The sequence below is a fragment of the Ischnura elegans genome, chromosome 1 (genome assembly GCF_921293095.1).
Source record: "Ischnura elegans chromosome 1, ioIscEleg1.1, whole genome shotgun sequence".
Classification (NCBI taxonomy): domain Eukaryota; kingdom Metazoa; phylum Arthropoda; class Insecta; order Odonata; family Coenagrionidae; genus Ischnura; species Ischnura elegans.
In genome coordinates this window covers 92,374,545-92,397,311 of record NC_060246.1, presented here as the reverse complement: position 1 = coordinate 92,397,311, position 22,767 = coordinate 92,374,545, and the positions used below count along the sequence as shown (strand labels likewise).

Sequence of the window (22,767 nt, the reverse complement as noted above, 5' to 3'; positions counted from 1 at the left end):
AGAGTACGGTCATAAAACAACTTTTTTCGAAATTCAAAGTTCGACAATTGTCAAAAAGTAGCCCGAGGTACCAAATGACCAGAGACAAAATTTTGTTCCTGCAACGAGAGATCCCACGCTGGCGCCAGAGCCATTTATGTTGAGCGTAGGAACCCCAAAACACATACCCTCTTTTTATGCTATTTCGACGATAAATGTCGTGATTTTAATAGTTTTCTTCAGCCGATTCTGCACCATTCATGTCTAAAATTGTCGAGGTAAGCCACATACGAGGTGTGTTCAAAAAATATCGCGACTTTTGTGTTTTTTCAAAAATTATTTATTTATTCATGAATATCTATGAGTTCTTGCCACAGGGTAGAACGGTCAATAAGGAATATTACCTGCAAGTTATGCGCAATTTGCGCGAAGCAATCCGCCAGAAACGCCCGGATTTGTGGAAGAACAAAAATTGGCTTTTGCACCACGATAACGCCCCTGCTCACACATCGTTGCTTGTGCGCGACTTTTTGGCCAAAAACAACACACTAATGATGCCGCAGCCACCGTATTCCCCAGATCTGGCCCCCTGTGACTTTTTCTTGTTCCCTAAACTGAAGAGACCCATGAAAGGTCGACGTTACGCTACGATTGACGAGATAAAGACGGCATCGAAGGAGGAGCTGAACAAGATTTAAAAAAATGATTTTTTGAAGTGCTTCGAAGATTGGAAAAACCGTTGGCACAAGTGTATAATACCTCATGGGGATTACTTTGAAGGGGACAAAATAGATATTCATGAATAAATAAATAATTTTTGAAAAAACACAAAAGTCGCGATATTTTTTGAACACACCTCGTAGATCGAATAATCACGTTTTTTATACAATAACCGGTATTAAAATGCAAAGAAACGTAAAAAACTTCTTTACACATGGCATATATTTTAATTAGCTGTACTCGTATGGGCATGATCGCACTAATATGACCCTTCCACTTGTATAAAACTACACCTTTCGCCTCTAACATCCTAAAGTAAGGATCTCCAGATTTCCCTATTTCCCACCTAGGAACTAATGTCAACGCGCTGATCAGGCTAGATCGTCTAGGAAAATGGCTCCGTGTTCCAAATTTGCATCTCATCGCCTACCATGAGAATAGGTGTCACTCCGGCCCTCAGGGTGACCCAGACCTCACCACGTGGAGGTGACTCCAGCTCGAGCTTCTCCCGTACCCACCCACCCTTCAAGTCCTATGACTTGCCAGTTATGATGCAATCTTTTATGGATCAAGACTTTGACATAATTTTCCTTGATTGTATTTTCTCGCGCACGTTTCCATCCCTTTCCTCCGCTGAGCTGCGGCACTCTGATGCCTCTGTGATATTTTCACATGTCTGTCGGTGACTTGAATGTGGCAGGGTAATTCAGGGGTTTTGATCCGGGATGGACTTTACTCCGTCTGGTCGGCCAACATAGGATCAAGCTCCGATGTTGAGATTTGATCCAGTGGAGTTGGTGCTACAACTGTAGTGTATTCCCAATCGATTAAATTGGTGTAGGCAGATGCAATCAAGCCAAGTGGAGGGATGCAAAAAGCTCTTTTCATTCAAAATCAACCTGATCAGGCCCAATTCCAAATTTCTCTTTCAAAAGAGTTTTCGTGCACTTCAAAAACGACGAATACTTTAGTACCTAATTCACCTATCCAAGTTGAAAAACTATTTCATGGCGAATTTCATTATTGGTGAAAATAAATACTCCTCGAGTAGCTAATCGTAGGGAAGTTGTCCTCGGAAGCCGCGTAGGTTGCTGGTGTTCATAATTTTTCGATCGGCTTGATAAATATGGGCCGTGTGTAATTTTGCATGTATCGGATCATTCTCCAGCATACCTACGTCAAACGTTGATGAGAATACATTTTGTCGCGAAACAAACTCAGGGACCGATTCCACGGCCGAATGCTTGATGATCGAGGGTCGCATGCCCTAAATTATTTGGTTACAGGAGATGGAGTGGGCGTGACATCGGGTGTGAAACAACTCGATAAAAATTTGAGATCGTGATAGAGCAATCTTGACTCAAGGCATATATTTTAGGTACGTAGTTGAGAGACCCAAGGGAAAATCATCTTTAAACTTTGTCCATGGAAAACTAGGCAGGCCCAAGACTTCAAACCACTCCTTACACACCTACTCGCGGTGGAAGCAATCTAAAGATTTTCCCACGAACGACTTACTACTAATACGAGGCAAAAAACATAATCAAAGGTCGCGAAAATAAATAGCACAAAATTAGAACGAAGAGAGATCATGTTGGTCGCGGATTTCCTGAATTGCAAGATAGATAATACAAATGAGTGCTCGGAAGAAATATGGGTAACATTGGGTGTACCTCAAGGAAGCGCTCTTGAACCATAGCTAGTTTAAATCTAACTGAACGATCTCCCGATAAAATAAAACCGTACATGTGGATGATTGCATCACTTATCGGAAGTCAGAATTAGTATTTTAGCAAAGCGATTTTTAAGTTCACAGGACATCGTGAACGGTATGAAAAATTAGGTATGATCGAATGGAATGAACACATAAGTAAAAAAGATAAAGAACACATAAGTTTCGGTCAAATTTAATCCCAAATCTGAGTGCTGCGAATATTTAGGGGACCATCTGTGTAAGAATTCAGATTGGGGTTGAAATGGGTAAAGTAAAAATATTAAAATTGCATTGGGTATTGAGGAATACTATGGTATATAAAACCCTGGTTCACACAATACTAAATCTTGCTGCCTTTATATGGCACCCAAAATAAGCCGGAAACAGATTTTAATAATATTTATTACATGAAGCCGCGCGACATGTGATAAAGAAACATAGAAATACATTGCGTAACTTAAATTGACAGCGTACAAGGAAGGCAGACCTTCGAACTTAGGATGAAAAGAAGACGACTATCCCGGATGCATTCGATAGTGAGCGAGGTACGGTAGATATTGAGAATGAAATTAATGACGACGAAAAGTTAGTTGATGATACAAAGTTAGTTGGTAAAAATGACCACCAGTTCAAGATTAACTTCCAGTCTCAAATGGCCACCATAAAAAAGTTTTATTTACTGAGAAAGTTATTATTAAAACAGATTATAACTGATTAAGTTGTCGTGAGTACTTCCCCGTAATATTTAAGTATCACACGAAAATAGATACGCCGACATGCGCGGTAGGATATGTAAGATGAAATATTTCTACCTAATGCACACTAATATCACCTTTCGAAGAACCTTGGGTCGATAAAGGATTAGTAAATTGAAAAATTATACCGTACGTTGATGTAAAATCAATAAATATACATCATTTTAAGCCAGTAATTTAGAGACTGAGTAATGCGGATAAAATCGGAAAGGGGTGCCGTGTGATTGCAAGTATGTATTTCCACTAAAACCGTGACACTTAAATTAACTGCAAGAAATCATCAAAATTTGCCACCCTTCTTAAACGAATTAAAGATATAATATCAAGGCACTTTAGTTAATTATTATGAGAGATTAAGACGTGCAATTGTTTAAATAAAAAAGGAAATGCGATGAATTTTACAGCTAAAAAATTTCAATACAAATTCTAAGAACATCAAATAAAAATGATAAATTGGTGAATAAAACTAAACAAGATCATATAATCACACATAACGCGTAGGTACTTAATTAAGTTCAGTTATTCAGAAAATATAAATTTAAGATACTCAATGATATGAGAACAGCGGCGATATAAATTGAATACTAATTTGCATAAAAAATGAATATGCTTGAGATATAAAACCATTTTAATCCTAACGTGCGATTAAGGAAGAAACACAGCACGAAGGAACTAATGACTTAAAAAGAAGATCCAAACAACAGAAGGATGAACCGAGAATTTCGTTTACTTAACCGCCCAAAAACAACTCGAAATATCTTCACGAATTTTCACTAATCCTGCTTCATGAGATATTTAATCTAAAAATCAAAAAAGTTAACGTTAATTAACGTTGAATGCAATACATGTTCCTAATAAATTTGTTATCTGCATATAATAAAATGATAACTCTATAATATACATTTATATTATTGCAAATTTATCACACACAAAATGCTTCCGAAAGGCGAGCTGTTGATGCACAAAACAGATGGGAATGGTAAAATAAATATAATTGCGCCTCCCAATCTCTTGCTAAGCTTACCAAGAAATAGGAAAAGGCAAGAATATAAGAAATGACGTCGAGAAAGAAACGCACACTACGCAACACCTTCGATAAACACTTAACGAAGAATTTGAGAAAAAAATCCAAGAACGCACAAAGTTTTGTTAGTATTTTTTTGGGAACGCGTATCTAAATCGTCCATGCATTATCAGTACTCGGGCTGCCAGTAAGATAGTGAAAAAAAGTCTGTGGCCGGCACATACGATAGATTCATCACTCCAGATCCTGCCGTTGCCTGGCAAAGACGCTTCGTCAATGACCAGCGATGCATCTCGAGATTGATGTCTCGATGGAGGTGGTCAAGACACCCAGGTTTATTTTGAAGGCGGTGCAATTAGTGAGTAGATTTATTTTCCATCCGTGAATCCATATATTTAAAATTTCCATACTTCATTAATTCATTCACATTACTGCTATCCGAAGATTGTAACACTACAGACTTTCAAGTGCCCATTTGCCAATATAGCTGATTTAATTCCTTAATGTTCAACTTCCTCGTGTCCTTCTTCATCATTCCCAAGTACCTGCATGTATCTAGGTTGACCCTGCGGGGTCTTTCCTTTTAAATCCAATACACTTCAGACGAGAATTTTACAACTTGCGGTACGACGTATCCACCAGCTGTTACTCTGCCGTACGATGCTGTACCGACATCACCTTAAGTTAAATATCCTAAGATTAGTTTAACTTAACTTCATCCTTCATCAACCTTCATCAACTTGAGCCAACAATCCTAAGATTACTTTAACTCAACTCTCCATTTTACTCTCTTATCCACTAGCTATTTCATTGTGGCATATTTCTTCTCTTTAGCATCATTTATATCCTATCCTACGTAAAGCCTTTATCTCACGATCATTTTTTTGCGTCATTTTCGAGTGATCACGCGAGTCATCACTCAGAAATTGTCGTCGACCGCAATTTTTTTTCGCGATCAATGCAATGATGAGGAATCCCATCACTTTTTTCATCACCGCCTTGCCGCTTATCCAGTTTCTGAAACCGTCACTGAAACACCATATCAGCCAATAAGAACGCATGCCCGTATGGAGCGATTGCAGCGCAACGTTTACAATCGTGGAAACGACATACTTACTTGTAAACATACCTACTAGTAAACATGAGCACGTTATATATTTTCGTGATGCGGGCGCTATGACAACGAGTTGTGATATCGGAAATGATGCGATAAGGGATGGCGGGAGGGATAGTGCGATTCTGAAAAATTATAACTCGAGCGATCACTTTCCCGGTCGCGAAAAGCGGTCGCTCGAGTTATTACTTTTCGCGACGAAAAAAATCATCGTGGCCGTCACTTTGCCCTTCTTCCCGTCCAGCTGTCCTTCAACGATTGTTTTCATCAGACCATTATGCCTCATCAAGTGACCGACGAAGTTCCTCCTTAAGGTTTTTAGAAAACTTCTCTTTTCCCCCACTCTTTCTTAACGCTTCCTCATTGCTAACTCGGTCGAAGCATTTTACCTTCATCATATTACGCAGCACCACACTTAGAATGTTTCCAATCTTTTAACTTCTCCGCTGCTGTCAACGTCCAAGCCTCTCTCCCATATTGAAATATGCTTTACAGTCTCCTTTATTTTCCAATTTTTCGGTAACCTCCTCGTTTCCCACTCTATCCGCCTAGTTGCCCATCCTTCGTAAGCACTTGGTCTCGAACGCTTCAAATCTTTTCTGTTAGCCCGGGAAAGGGCGTGCTAGGTGTATATCACCCCATGGTTCTTCTTTATTTAATAAGAATAATCATTAGTATCAATTTAATTCGGTGGGCCTTTTTAAAATATACAGCATAACTACAATCTGTATACCGTAAGGTGGCACACGGCCCCGTCAGCTACCTGAATCGGTCCGCGAGCCGTGAGCGCAGGGGGGAGGAAAGGGCCGACCATAAAAACTATGGGACCGACTAAGGTAGCCGGCGGGCCCGTGCGCCGCACTACGGTATACAGACTGCATATCATTCCAAGGAGATATATAAAAAAAATTTCTCTTTGGGGTGTCGATAACACCCCACGCGCCTTCTAATATTACTTCTTGCCGCGCGCCCTCTCCTGGGTTAAAATCTTTCCTCTTTTCCAAGTGTTTGACTCTCAGAGTGCTCTGCTTCCATCATTTTCGAATGATTGTTTGATCTACATTAAAACGTCCAGACATTTTTATAAAAAAACCTTTACTGGCAAAATTTATATTTTTCCACAGATACTAGCGATCGTGTGCACGATTTTGAACGACTACGGACTTCCTTCCTTGAGTTTAAACATCCACAAAGTAATATTCGTCTACCTCGTACTATGTGGATACATCTTGATTTTGCTGATGGATTTGTCGAAGATGATATTAGGCGGCAAAACGGCTAAACCAGTGGTAAGCAGTCACATTCCCAAAACAGCTTATTTTAATGCCTTCGAAACTGCCACATCTTCATTCCACCAGTACCGCGCGAGAGAGCCGGGAATTTATTTGCAAAAATACGACAAGCATAGAAAAGAACACAACAGTATTCTTGAGTCAACCATAAGTTGTTCTGTCACTCACCGAATTTCACGGAAAAAAAATAAATAATAAGTGTTTTTAATCAATGACTGCTTCTCGAATGTGACTATAGTCGATTCACTTTATGCGTTCGCGTGATCTTTTGTGAGAGCCCGGACACTCTCGGACGGCTTCTCTGAGAGTGGAGGAGTAGAAGCGAGAAAGAGAGGAGCAAACATTACGTTTACAAATGTACAGTCGGATTAAAAAAGTATTGCAACAAATGAACCGGCGCCACTTCGCCGCAGTTTTGAAATGGGAAATCCGTATTTTCTATTGTACCAGTAGGAGGGAAATTTGAACAAAAATCTCACCTCCCGCAATATTTTTTTAACGACATGATTAAAGAGAAATGTATGCGGGATATGTGTAATTTTAAATACCACATAAATTGTGCAGCTCATGCTAGATAATAAATCTACGTCTAGAACATCAATTTCCTTTCTCTCGTAAGTTGGCCGACTCGTCGATGTATACTGTCTTACAATTTACGATGAAGCTTTTCGATCAGCGATAGCGAACATAACATACATATAAAATATCTGCCGCAATATCACTGTAAATAATTCCAATGACAAGGGGAGACCACGTACCTTGCTCCACCTTTCTCAATGCCGTATTTTTTTATGGCCTTTGGAATGGTGAACTCATCCCTGAACTAGTAGAGGTTCCATTGAATGGGCCTTAGTTTGGCTGTAATTAATTAATTTTCATGCGGTACTTTTCACAAGCTGCGTATAGTTCCATAATATCGTACTATTCAACAGAAGGGTCAGGTGGGGTGGTGGTAGCGTTTAAGACAGGAGGCCAGGGTTCGGGTCTTTGTGATGGTAATATATTTTGTTGTCTTCTTTGAGATCTAACGGCGTCAGCTTTTTCATTAATTTTAATTGCAACAAGCATAGACATGAGACTATTTTTTATCATCATAATGGCGTTTAGGAATTTAAGCAGTGTATTTTCAAACACGGAGATACGACGACTACAATAGTAAGGGTTGGTGTTCGCCAAAATGTTAATTTTTTCATTGCTTCTACTGATTAACTTCCACATTAAAAATGAAAACAACATTTGCGAGAGCAGATGCCATTAAAGGCTCACGGCGAACAACAACATACGTACAGACTTAATTAATGAGAACACAAAACGATTATAAAATGCCATACCTCTCGAAAACTTGTAATTCACTTTACTCCAAAGGGTGTTTACTTATACAGTACCTATTTGCTAAATGAACCATTCCGAAATATAATTTCAATTAACAAACAGGATGAAAAAAAAGTTGATGACCTGGTCCTTATGAAACAGGGAAAACTGTACAAACTACTCAAAAGGTTCTTTTTATTTTAATTACTAGATTAGACAAGGTTTTTTCATTATATACATAAATGACCTATGGCGCTACATTTCTTGCGGAGGTCGTCCAACTATCATCATGTTTGTGGAAAGTGACGTAAAAGCGACAGATAAAGTGAAGGGAGAGTTCTGAAAAATTTGGAATTAGTCAAGCGTAAAAAAATAGGTGCTATTTCGCTCTCAAAACTGCTACGGGGGTATAGAGAGCGTTTTACAAATGTAAAATGAATTACGTTGGTTGGAGGCTGCGCGCTAGGCTTACTTAGATCGCTTGATCAATGGAAAGCGGATATCTTTATGAATGACGCGGAGAATATCATATTGGTGCCTCACTGCTTTTCCAGGTCCAATACGATAAATAAGAGAGATATTTTACCGAACGATTAGGTATGGGAATGCGTTTTTCACTCGAATAATAAAGGACCTTAATAAATGCTAGGCGTAATTTCGTGAGAGCATATTTTGCGTGTAAACGGCCGAAGACTTAACACCCCCGACCAAACACCTATTGAGGCGGCTTGCAGGGTAGTATGTAGGTTGATGTTCTTAAATGATGATGAAACACTATAAATAGTTTTACACTTATGAACGCGATTGATATCACCCATTTATTCAAACTCATTAATCGCATTCACAACGGTGTTTGCTGTGATATATTTAGGTTGGGCGAATGGGCCGATTAACAGTAAGATGTTTTTTTTTTATTTACCATGGGGTAGGTGAGAAGAAACCAATTAATTTCCACCAGGCCCTTATATAATTGTGGTTCGCACACCAACTGAAAGGAAAGCGTCGGTGCATTTAATCACGTTATTTCCCATATATTTTGTGACCAAGAACTAGAAATTTAAAAGCTATCATTATCAATCGAATTACATCGGGTGTTTAAATTGATTTCAAATACGAGTATATTTAAATATTTTCTGAGAATTTCAATTACTATGTGTAGGGATAGTTCTCAATAAAGTTTTGACAGTAATTAGCGAAAAGACACGAAGATACAACAACTCTCATCACCCCTGATTATTTTTCTCCGTGAATGAATCTGTTTAGATATATGTTAACGTAGATAAATTCATCATTATAACCACTTTCGTCGTTTACAAAAATTCAGCACTGAGTTTTTCTTGAGTGATATGCATAGATTATGTTGATGTTCCGGATTTCTCTTTTACAAAGTGAAAAAAAGTATGATGATCTCGGATTAGAACCCTCCCCGAGCTTTACCGCAACTACCGCGCATAGTATAGACCTACTCGGCCACGGAGTCACGTATTAGGAAAAGATGAACGGTGAGTCGAAATATGAATCCAAATATAAGAATAACCTCACCAAGGAGCCCGAGAAAAGACTCGACGGCCAAACGCGAGCGTGGAAGTGAGTTACCTCAGTACATTCGTCCGAAAATCTAAATTCCAATTGTGCTCAAGCTCTTGGAGTTTGACTCCACCCTCGGTGGCTAGGTCGCTTTCGCCTCCGTCCTTTTCGGCTCTTAGTGGATACGAGTTAGGGGTGAAGGTCGCTTTATGTGCCAACCTAACAAGTTTTCTCCGACCCGGCCCCATCATTTAGGTGGGACTCCTGGGTGTCTACATACTTTTGACAACGAAAGTACATAAAATTTTATTTACTCGATGATGAAGTAACAGCCTTCTATATACCTGAAATTATTTACAAAGATAATTTAAAGAAATCAGTTGTATTTTGAAGTTCTCTTGTGATATTATTTATATGTATTTTTAAACTAAGTTCTCTTATCAAAAATAGATTGTTACCTTTTTGAAATTTCACTACAAGAGCATATTTAGTTCGCTGGATTCGAAGATACAGCAATGTAAACCTCTTACAATTTTCCTCGAATAAATATCACTTTCTCCCTCCCTTAATGTCCGTCAAAAAGTGTATTAGGAATTGATTGAGTCATGCAGTGATGTCATGGCAAAATTAAGAATGCGGGAACGCACTTTCCTTAACTTTTTTTTACGAGTGACACACTACTCTTCTTTCATTAGAAGTTACTTCTACATATTTAAAAAGCAATTGATAGTGTAAGACGCATATTGGGGGAAAAAGGAAAATCAAACTATAAAACACTTTTGGCAACCCACGTTGCCGGTAGGCTTTTATGGGTTTAGTTTTAAACAAGCAATTCGTAAGTAAAAAATAAACAAGCATGAGGGATGAATCCCCTGAGTACTAAAAACTTGACATACAACAAAATAGCAACGATGAGTGATATCTTTTTCCATTTCAGGAATTATATTGGTCTTTTATCAACGGGATTTTATGGATTACTGCTGGAGCACTGATAATCGACACCTACAGAAATTTAGATGAACTTCCACCCATCTTTCAAACCCTACCAGGAAAGAACCAGTTTATCGCAGCCGGAATAATAAGTTTGTTGAACGGATTAACGTTTTTCGCTGAAGCGGCAGTAACATTTAAGTCTGGATAAGAAGTGTAACCAGGAACAATTGGTGACATCTTTGAAAATCATCGCAAAAAAGCATCGCCGATGGAAGGTTCAATATGGCTCCCAATGTGTCGCCTACGTGTTTAAGCCATATGAGCCAATTTTCCATGTAAACTATTTTCCCAAAAAGGCCAAAGTGAAATAATCTTTAAAAACAAGCCATATTTATTCATGGAGTAGGAGGAATACTTATAAATATGCCCTAACTCTTAATACCTATTAGACATTGGAGATATAATAGAAGGTTGAGCTTATGGAGTACTAGTCATCTCATTTGAGCATTAACATATACTAATTCTTCACTATGCCGGTAATTCTTTGTGCAATTACATCTCTAATATTTTTATTTCATGTGTTTAAATGAGCGCGAAATTCCACCGCATTCTGACAATGTTCTTAGTTTCCGCAAGTGACAAATTTCATCTAAAATTACTTCAGTTGAAAGAACAATGACGTTGTTTCTGTTCAAGTGAACTTTAACCATCGATATCATCCCAATTAGTAACTCCCACTTCCACATTTCATATCATTACAAATGTATAGCATATTTGTACTATATATTCAATTCGCATGTTCACAATGATAAGATTATTCGCAGACAAAAGTTTCCATAACAATATCGGCTTAGTTACTTTGAGCTTAACGTCTTCTAAATGCGTGTTTGAACTTTCACTACTAAAATTTGTTATAGGTTGATCATTAAGAAATAATAATAACTGAGAGCAAGCTTTATTTTCACTTAAGTCCTTATAAGGAAATATTTTTTGATTTTTTCTTGAAACGTAATGTTGTACTGCATAAATTTATCATTGTATTAAAAACTGAAAAATTAATTTTGCTGATACGAAATATGAATAATTATAAAAATAAACATCACTTTAACCATTGATTATAATAAAAAAATAATTTTAACACAATTTATTACCATATTATATTAATAAATTAATCTAAATAAATAATAATTTTAACACCATTATCAATAGCGAAAACAAAGTTATTTGTAATTAAACTGGAATGCCCAAAATACAATGGTAAGGAATAAGCGCATTATATTGACAAGTTTAGCGAAAACTCAATACTCAAAGAATTGCTATTAAATAGTATTTCTTATGACATTTTAAGATTACCCGATAGAAGTCATGAGTGAAGAGTACGGTCATCAAACAACTTTTTTCGAAAGTCAAAGTTCGACAATTGTCAAAAAGTAGCCCGCGGTACCAAATGAACAGAGAAAAAATTTTATTCCTGTAACTTGAGATCCCACGCTGGCGCTAGGGCCATTTATGTTGAGCGTAGGAAACCCAAAATACATACCCCCTTTTTATGCTATTTCGACGGTAATGTCGTGATTTCAATAGTTTTCTTCAGCCGATTCTGCACCATTCATGTCTGAAATTGTCGAGGTAAGCCACATAGATCGAATAATCACGTTTTTTATACAATAACCGGCATTAAAATGCAAAGAAACGTAAAAAACTTCTTTTCGAATGGCTTATATTTTAATTAGCTGTACTCGTATGGGCATGATCGCACTAATATGACTCTTCCACTTGTATAAAACAACACCTTTCGCCTCTTACATCCTAAAGTAAGGATCTCCAGATTTGCATATTTCCCACCTATGAACTAATGTCAACGCGCTGATCAGGCTAGATCGTCTACGAAAATGGCTCCGTGTTCCAAATTTGCATCTCTTCGCCTACCATGAGAATAGGTGTCACTCCGGCCCTCAGGGTGACCCAGACCTCACCACGTGGAGGTGACTCCAACTCGAGCTTCTCCCGTACCCACCCACCCTTCAAGTCCCATGACTTGCCAGTTATGATGCAATCTTTTATGGATCAAGACTTTGACATAATTTTCCTTGATTGTATTTTCTAGCGCACGTTTCCATCCCTTTCCTCTGCTGAGCTGCGGCACTCTGATGCCTCTGTGATATTTTAACATGTCTGTCGGTGACTTGAATGTGGCAGGGTAATTCAGGGGTTTTGATCCGGGGTGGACTTTCCTCCGTCTGGTCGGCCAACCTAGGATCAAGCTCCGATGTTGAGATTTGATCCAGTGGAGTTGGTGCTACAACTGTAGTGTATTCCCAATCGATTAAATTGGTGTAGGCAGATGCATTGAAACCAAGTGGAGGGATGAAAAAAGCTCTTTTCATTCAAAATCAACCTGATCAGGCCCAATTCCAAATTTCTCTTGCAAAAGAGTTTTCGTACACTTCAAAAACGACGAATACTTTAATACCTAATTCACCTATCCAAGTTGAACAACTACTTCATGGTGAATTTCATTATTGGTGAAAATAAATACTCCTCGAGTAGATAATCGTAGGGAAGTTGTCCTCTGAAGCCGCGTAGGTTGCTGGTGTTCATAATTTTTCGATCGGCTTGATAAATATGGGCCGCGTGTAATTTTGCATGTATCGGATCATTCTCCTGCATACCTACGTGAAACGTTGATGAGAATACATTTTCCCGCGAAACAAACTCAGGGACCGATTCCACGGCCGAACGCTTGATGATCGAGGGTCGCATGCCATAAGTTATTTGGTTACAGGAGATGGAGTGGGCGTGACATCGGGTGTGAAACAACTCGACAAAAATTTGAGATCGCGATAGAGCAATCTTGACTCAAGGCATATGTTTTTGGTACGTAGTAGAGAGACCCAAGGGAAAATCATCTTTAAACTTTGTCCAGGGAAAACTAGGCAGGACCAAGACTTCAAGCCACTCCTTACACACCTACTCCCGGTGGAAGCAATCTAAAGAGTTACCCACGAACGACTAATTACTAATACGAGGCAAAAAACATAATCAAAGGTCGCGAAAATAAATAACACAAAATTAAAGCGAACAGAGATCATGTTGGTCGCGGGTTTTCTGAAGTGCAAGATAGAGAATACAAATGAGTGCTCGGAAGAAATAAAGGTAACATTGGGTGTTCCTCTAGGAAGCGCTCTTGAACCATAGCTAGTTTAAATCTAACTGAACGATCTCCCGATAAAATAAAACCCTACTTGTTGATGTCTGCATCACTTATCGGAAGGCAGAATTAGTATTTTAGCAAAGCGATTTTAAGCTCACAGGAGGGCGTGAACGGTATGAAAAATTAGGTATTATCGAATGTAATGGACACAAAAGTAAAAAAGATGCACAACATCAGTTTTAATATTAAAATCAACATAGAAAATAGAATCTATAAGCTTTCGGTCAAATTTAATCCCAAATCTGAATGCTGCTAATATTTAGGGACCATCTGTATAAGAACTCAGATTGGGATTGAAAAGGGTAAAGTAAAAATATTAAAATTGCATTGGTTATTGAGGAATACTAAGGTATATAAAACCCTGGTTCACCCAATACTAAATCTTGCTGCCTTTATATGGCACCCAAACAAAGCCAGAAACAGATTTTAATAATATTTATTACATGAAGCCGCGCGAATGCGGATAAAATCGGAAAGGGGTTGCAAGTATGTATTTCCACTAAAACCGTGACACTTAAATTAACTGCAAGAAATCATCACAATTTGCCACCCTTCTTAAACGAATTTAAATTAACATATCAAGGCACTTTAGTTAATTATTATGAGAGATTAAGACGTTCCCTTGTTTAATTAAAGATGAAATGCAATGAATTTTACAGCTAAAACATTTCAATACAAATTCAAGGAACACCTAATGAAAATGATAAATTGGTGAATAAAACTTAACAAGATCATATAATCACACATAACGCGTAGAAACTTCATTAAGTTCAGTTATTCAGAAAATATAAATTTAAGATACTCAATGATATGACAACAGCGGCGATATAATTTGAGTACTAATTTGCATAAAATATAAATATGCTTGAAATATAATACCATTTTCATGCTAACGTGTAATTAAAGAGGAGACATAGCACGAAGGAGCTATAGACTAAAAAAGAAGATCCAAACTACATAAGGATGAACCGAGAATTTAATTTACTTGCCCACAGAAAAATAACTTAATATATTTTCACGAATCCGGCTTCATTAGATTCATAATATCAAAATCTAAAAAATAAACGTTCATTATCAACTCATTAACTGCAATATATGTTCCTAATAGATTTCAACGCTGTATATAATAAAATGATAACTTAACTTTACAATATACATAAATATTATAGTAAATTTATCACACAAAATGCTTACGAAAGGTTACCTGTTGATGACCAAACAGATGGGAATGTTAAAGAAATATAATTGCGCCTCCCAATCTCTTGTTAAGCTTACCAAGAAATCGGAAACGGCAAGAATATAAGAAATGACGTACAGTAAGAAACCCACGCTACGCAACAAATTCGATAAAAACCTTAACAAAGCATTTGAGAAACAAATCCAAGAACGCACAAAGTTTTGTTAGTATTTTTTTTGGAACACGTATCTAAATCGTCCATGTGCTATCAGTACCCGGGCTGTCAATAAGATAGTGAAAAAAGTCTTTGCCCAGCACATAATATAGATTCATCACTCCAGATCCTACCGTCGCCTGGCAAAGACGTCCCCGTCAACCATCACCGATCAAGATATTTTACGACATGGATGTCTCCATGGAGGTGGTCAAGACACCCAGGTTTATTTTGAAGGCGGTGCAATTAGTGAGTATATCTATTTTCCATCCGCGTATGCATGAATTTATATTCTCCCTACTTCATTAATGCATTCACAGTACTGCTATCCTAAGATTGTTACACTGCAGACCTTCATGAATCCGTTTCCCAAAATAGCTGATTTAATTCCTTAATGATCATCTTCCTCCTGTCCTTCTTCATTATTCCCAAGTACCTACATATACCTAGGTTTACCTGGCGGGGTCTTTTCTTTTAAATCCAATATACTTCTGACGAAATTTTACAACTTGCGGCACGACCTATCCACCAGCTGTTACTCTGCCGTACGATGCTGTACCGACATCAACTTAAGTTAAATATCCTAAGATTAGTTTAACTTAACTTTCCATTTCACTCTCTTATCCACTAGCCATTTCATAGTGACATATTTCTTCTCTTTTGCATCATTTATAACCTCTCCTACGTAAAGCCAGTATCACACGATCATTTTTTTGCGTCATTTTCGAGTGATCACGCGAGTCATCACTCAGAAATTATCGTCGACAGCAATTTTTTTTCGCGGTCAATCCAATGATGAGGATTCCTATCTCTTTTTTTATCATCGTCTTGTCGCATATTCAGTTTCTGAAAACGTCACTGAAACACCATATCAGCCAATCAGAACACATGCCCGTATGGAGCGATTGTAGCGCACGTTTACAATCGTGGAAACGACATACTTACTTGTAAACATACCTACTAGTAAACATGAGCACGTAATATATTTTCGTGATGCAGGTCCTATGACAACGAGTTGTGATATCGGAAATGATGCGATAAGGGATGGCGGGAGGGATAATGTGATTCTGAAAAATTATAACTCGAGCGATCACTTTCCGGTCGCGAAAAGCGGTCGCTCGAGTTATTACTTTTCGCGACGAAAAAAATCATCGTGGCCGTCGCTTTGCCCTTCTTCCCGTCCAACTGTCGGTCAACGATTGTTTTCAACAGGCCATCACGCCTAATAAAGTGACCGTTTACGTTCCTTAAGGTTTTTAAAAGACTCCTCTTTTCCCCCACTCTTTCTTAACGCTTCCTCATTGCTAACTCGGTCGATGCATTTTATCTTCATCATATTTCGGAGCACCACACTTAGAATGTTTCCATTCTTTTAACTTCTCCGCTGCTGTCAACGTCCAAGCCTCTCTTCCATAGTGAAACATGCTCTACAGTCTGCTTTATTTTCCCATTTTCCGGTAACCTCCTCGTTTCCCACTTCATCCGCCTAGTTGCCCATCCTTCGTAAGCACTAGGTCTCGAACGCTTCAAATCTGTTCTGTTAGCCCGGGAAAGGGCGTGCGAGGTGTATATCACCCCATGGTTCTTCTTTATTTAATAAGAATAGTCATTAGTATCAATTTCATTCGGCGGGCCTTTTTAAAAGAGAACACAGCAAAACTACAATCTGTATACCGTAAGGTGGCACACGGCCCCGTCAGCTACCTGAGTCGGTCCGCGAGCCGTGAGCGCAGGGGGGAGGAAAGGGCCGACCATAAAAACTATGGGACCGACTAAGGTAGCCGGCGGGCCCGTGCGCCGCACTACGGTATACAGACTGCATATCATTCCAAGGAGATATATAAAAAAAATTTCTCTTTGGGGTGTCGATAACACCCCACGCGCCTTCTAATATTGCTTCTTGCCGCGCGCCTTCTCCTGGGTTAAAATCTTTCCTGTTTTCCAAGTGTTTGACTCTCAGAGTGCTCTGCTTCCATCATTTTCGAATGATTGTTTGATCTACATTAAAATGTCCAGACATTTAAAAAAAAAAAACCTTTACTGGCAAAATTTATATTTTTCCACAGATACTAGCGATCGTGTGCACGATTTTGAACGACTACGGACTTCCTTCCGTAAGTTTAAACATCCACAAAGTAATATTCGTCTACCTCGTACTATGTGGATACATCTTGATCTTGCTGATGGATTTGTCGAAGATCATATCAGGCGGCAAAACGGCTAAACCAGTGGTAAGCAGTCACATTCCCAAAACAGCATATTTTAATGCCTTCGAAACTGCCACATCTTCATTCCACCAGTACCGCGCGAGAGAGCCGGGAATTTATTTGCAAGAATACGACATGCATAGCAAAGAACACAACAGTATTCTCGAGTCAGCCATAAGTTTTCCTGTCACTCACCGAATTTCACGGAAAAAGAAGAAATAATGAGTGCCTTTAATCAATGACTACTTTGTTCTCGAATGTGACTATAGTTGATTCACTTTTAAGTATTCGGGTGATCTTTTGTGAGATCCCGGACACTCTCGGATGGCTTCTCTGATAGGAGGAGTAGAACCGAGAGAGAGAGGAGGAGCGAACACAACGTTACCAAATGTACAGTCGGATTTAAAAGTATTGCAACAAATGAACCGGCGCCACTTCGCCGCAGTTTGGAAATCGAGTTTCTGAATTTTCTATTGTACCAGTAGGAGGGAAATTTGAACAAAAATCCCACCTCCCGCAATATTTTTATAACGACATGATTAAAAAGAAATGTATGCGGCATATTAGTAATTTTTAATACCACATATATTGTGCAGCTCATGCTAGAAAATAAATCTACGTCCAGAACGTGAATTTCCTTTCTCTCGTAAGTTGGCCGATCCGTCGAAGTATATTGTCTTACAATTTACGATGAAGCTTTTCGATGAGTGATATCGACCATAACATACATATAAAATATCCGCCGCAATATCACTGAAAATAACGCCACTGACAAGGGAGGACCACGTGTCTTGCTCCGCCTTTTTCAATGCCGTATTTTTTATGGCCTTCGGAATGGTGAACACATCCCTGAACTAGTAGTGGTTCCGTTGAATGGGCCTTAGTTTGGCTGTAATTAATTAATTTTCATGGTACTTTTCACATGCTGCGTATAGTTCCATAATATCATACTACACATCGGAAGGGTCATTAGGGGTGGTGGTAACGTTCAAGAATACCACCCAGGAGGTGAGGGTTCGAGGCTTTGTGATGGTAGTATATTTTGTTGTCTTCTTTGAGATCTTACGGCGTCAGCTTTTTCATTAATTTTAATTGTAATAAGCATAGACATGAGACTATTTATATATTATCATAATGGCGTTTAGGTATTTTTGCAGTGTCATTTCAAGCACGGAGATACGACGACTGAAGAGGCAAGGGTTGGTGTGCGCCAAATTGTTAATTTTTTCATTGCTTATACTGATCAACTTCTAGATTAAAAATGAAAACCACTTTTGCGAGAGCACATACCATTAAAGGCTCGCGGAGATCAACAACATACGTACAAACATAATTAATAAGAACACAAATCAATTATAAAATGCCATACCTCTCGAACACTTGTAATTCACTTTACTCCAAAGGGAGTTTACTTACACAGTACCTATGTGCTAAATGAACCATTCCGAAATATAATTTCAATTACCAAATAGGATGAAATAAAAGTTGATGACCCTGGATCGGGCGTGCTGGCGCATAATATACGTCAATCTTCGAAAACTAAGGATTTCAACACTGTAAGTACATTCTGGGCTAGAATGGTCTCGTGTATTCCTACAATGTACTTTAACTGTCTTTATTGTGAGTTTTCAAATTTCGAGGTATTGTAGCTAATTTTTTTTAGATCAGTAAGAGAAACCCGTCACCCGTGGCGTATAAATTACGCCGCACGACCGGCCTTGTACCACCTGTGTACCTTTATATCTGTATCACCTATATGTGTACAAGATTTAACTAATTTCTACAAATAAAGATTAATTTTAACAAAAATCGAGTGTAATCATATATGCACATAACATGGGCAAAGTACGCCATTCGCCCGGTCGTGTGAAAATAAGTCGCGCCCGCTACAGGGTTAAAAGCAACAATTACGCCGAATGTGTCTTGTGCACACCACTTCCCAAAATCTTCCGTAGCCCTTTCAATATAATACCAATCAGATAGCCAATCACAGTGCAACTCCCATCCAGCCTACAGTATATAAGCGAGGCAGAAACCAACAGCCGACACCTACGACCTGAAGACGCTGGCAGGATAGCCAGCGAAACTGTTATCCACAAACAAGCTGACGCGGAAGGAAACCCTGAAGAAATGCAGAGATCAAACCATGGCCGCGGAAACCTATGTTCTAACATAATACCAAAAGGCCCACCAACAAATGTCATTTCTTCGAAAAAAAGCCACTGTTATAGCCCCCCGTTAATATTTCTGTATGCTTTTGAGGAGAGTAGTTTTTGTAGCCTTCATTTCTCCGCATTGGAAATGACACTGCTTAAACACCTAAACGCCATTATAATGATAAAAAATAGAAATAGTCTCATGTCTATGCTTGTTGCAAATAAAATTAATGAAAAAGTTGACGCCGTAAGATCACAATGAAGACAACAAAATATACTGCCATCAGGAAGCCCCGAACCTTGGCCTCCTGGGTGGTAATCTTACACGCTACCACTACCCTACCTGACCCTGAAAGAAAGTGTAATAACTTTGTTTCAGGGTCAGGTGGGGTAGAAAAAATGAAAAAAGTATAATTACTTCGGACTGCATCCCTCGTAGGACTCTCACGAATTTCAGCAGACAGCTGTATTGTCAAAATGTATTATCAAAATGTACTATTGTCAAAGTGTATTATCAAAAATTGGAGTAGACTCATTAGTAAAACCAAAACGGAATATTAATTATTAGATTCATGCAACTTCGTTTAATTTGGCGAAAAGCTTAGTAAATCGTACACGGACTTTGTAGCTACAGCAGATAGTAAAAACACTGACGTATGTTGGAATTACTTTTAGAAATTCTAACCCTACAGATCAACTAATACATTCCGTGCAAACTGAAGTCTGATAGCATTAAAAACCTCGCTGGTACAACAACGATGTTTGGTGGGTCCTCAAGAAACAGGGAAAACTGTACTAACTACTCAAAAGGTTCTTTTTATTTATTATTACTAGATTAGACAAGATTTTTTCATTATTTACATAAATGACCTGTGGCACTACATTTCTTTCGGAGGTCGTCCAACTATCATCATGTTTGTGGAGTGGAAACTTTCAACGTAAAAGCGAAAGATAAAGCGAAGGGAGAGTTCAGAAAAATTTGGAATTAGTCAAGCGTATTGTGAGAATATTCTCTGACGAGAAAAAAAGATAGGTGCTATTTCGCTCCCAAAAAATGCTACGGGGGTACAGAAAGCGTTTCACAAATGTTAAGCGAATTACGTTGGGAGCCTCAAGAGAATCGGAGGCTGCGCGCTAGGCTTACTTCGATTGCTTTATCAATGGAAAATGGATATCTTTATGATCGACGCGGAGAACATCATATAGGGGCCTCACTGCGTTTCCAGGTCCGATGCGACAAATAAGAGATATTTTGCCGAACGATTAGGTAGGGGAATGCGTTTTTCACTCGCATAACAAATGACCTTAATAAATGCTAGGCGTAATTTTGAAAGAGGTTTTTGAGAAAGAAGAGATTTTTCTGTGTAAACGGCCGAAGTCTAAACACCCCAGACCAAACGCCTATTGAGGCGGCTTGCAGGGTAGAATGTAGATGTTGATGTTTTTTCTTCAAACTCATTAATCGCATTCACAACGGTGTTTGCTGTATTATATTTAGGTTGGGCGAATGGCCCGATTAACAGTAAGATTTTTTTTTTAATTTACCATGGGTAAGGTGAGAAGAAACCAATTAATTTCCACCTGGTCCTTATAACAATTGTGGTTCGCACACCAACTGAAAGGAAAGCGTCGGTGCTTTTAATCACGTTATTTCCCATATATTTTGTGACCAAGAACTAGAAATTTATGACACTAATTTAGACAGTAATTAGCCGAAAAGACACGAAGATACAACAACTCTCATCGCCCCTGATTATTTCTTCTTCGTGAATGAATCTGTTTAGATATATGTTAACGTAGATAAATTCATCATTATAACCACTTTAGTCGTTTACAAAAATTCAGTACTGACTTTTTCTTGAGTGATATGCATAGATTATGTTGATGTTCAGGATTTCTCTTTTACAAAGTGAAAAAAAGTATGATGATCTCTGATTAGATCCCTCCCCGAGCTTTACCGCAACTACCGCGCACAGTATAGACCTACTCGGCCACGGAGTCACGAATTAGGAAAAGATGAACGATGAGTCGAAATATGAATCCAAATATAGGAATAACCTCACCAAGGAGCCCGAGAGAAAAGACTCGACGGCCAAACGCGAGCGTGGAAGTGAGTTACCTCAGTAAATTCCATCCGAAAATCAAAATTCCAATTGGGCTCAAGCTCCTGGAGTTTGACTCCACCCTCGGTGGCTAGGTCGCTTTCGCCTCCGTCCTTTTCGGCTCTTGGTGGATACGAGTGAGGGGTGAAGGTCGCTTTATGTGCCAACCTAACAAGTTTTCTCCGACCCGGCCCCATCATTTAGGTGGGACTACATACTTTTGACAACGATAATACATAAATTTTTATTTACTCGATGATGAAGTAACAGCCTTCTATATACCTGACATTATTTACAAAGACAATTTAAAGAAATCAGTTGTATTTTGAAGTTCTCTTGTGATATTATTTATATGTATTTTTAAACTAAGTTCTCTTATCAAAAATAGATTGTTACCTTTTTGAAATTTCACTACAAGAGCATATTTAGATTCGCTGGATTCGAAGATACAACAATGTAAACCTATGAATATTTTCTTCGAATAAATATCACTTTCTCCCTCCCTTAATGTCCGTCAAGAAGTGTATTAGGAATTGAATGAGTCATGCAGTGATGTCATGGCAAAATTAGGAGTGCGGGAACGCACTTTCCTTAACTTTTTTTTACGAGTGACACACTACTCTTTTTTCATTAGAAGTTACTTCTACTTATTTAAAAAGAAATTGAAAGTGTAAGATGCATATTGGGGGAAAAAGGAAATTCAAACTAAGAAAAAATTTTGGCAACCCAGTTTAACAGTAGACTTTTATGGGTTTAGTTTTAAACAAGCAATTCGCAAGAAAAAATGGACAAACATGAGGGATGAATCCCCCGAGTACTAAAAACTTGAAAACCAACACAATAGCAACGATGTATGATATATTTTTCCATTTCAGGAATTATATTGGTCTTTTATCAGCGGGATTTTATGGATTACTGCTGGAGCACTGATAATCGAGGCCTACAGAGACTTCAATGAACTTCCACCCATCTTTCAAACCCTACCAGGAAAGAACCAGTTAATCGCAGCCGGAATAATAAGTTTGTTGAACGGATTAGCGTTTTTCGCTGAAACATCAGTAATATTTAATTCTGGATAAGAAGTGTAACCAGGAACAATTGGTGACATCTTTGAAAATCATCGCAAAAAAGCACCGCCGATGGAAGGTTCCACATGGCTCCCAATGTGTCGCCTACGTGTTTATGCCATATGAGCCAATCTTCCACGTAAACTATTTTCCCAAGAAGGCCAAAGTGAAATAATCTTTAAAAACAAGCCATATTTCTTCATGGAGTAGGAGGAATATTTATAAATATGCCCTCAACTCCTAACACCTATAGACATTGGT

At 38.4% G+C, this 22,767-nt stretch overlaps 1 protein-coding gene and 2 long non-coding RNA genes across 3 annotated transcripts in view; 2 read left to right on the top strand and 1 right to left on the bottom strand.

Annotated features, from left to right (window-relative positions):
• The window catches only part of LOC124165975 (adenylosuccinate lyase), a 400,694-nt gene that overhangs the window by 120,262 nt on the left and 257,665 nt on the right, over window positions 1-22,767 (bottom strand). The window lies entirely within an intron of this gene.
• On the top strand, window positions 907-11,315 carry LOC124166163. Its single transcript, XR_006866424.1, has 3 exons — window positions 907-4,550; window positions 6,431-6,595; window positions 10,374-11,315. It is a non-coding gene; the product is annotated as an uncharacterized LOC124166163 (long non-coding RNA).
• Window positions 15,090-22,681, top strand: LOC124166174. Its single transcript, XR_006866425.1, has 3 exons — window positions 15,090-15,223; window positions 17,041-17,205; window positions 22,315-22,681. It is a non-coding gene; the product is annotated as an uncharacterized LOC124166174 (long non-coding RNA).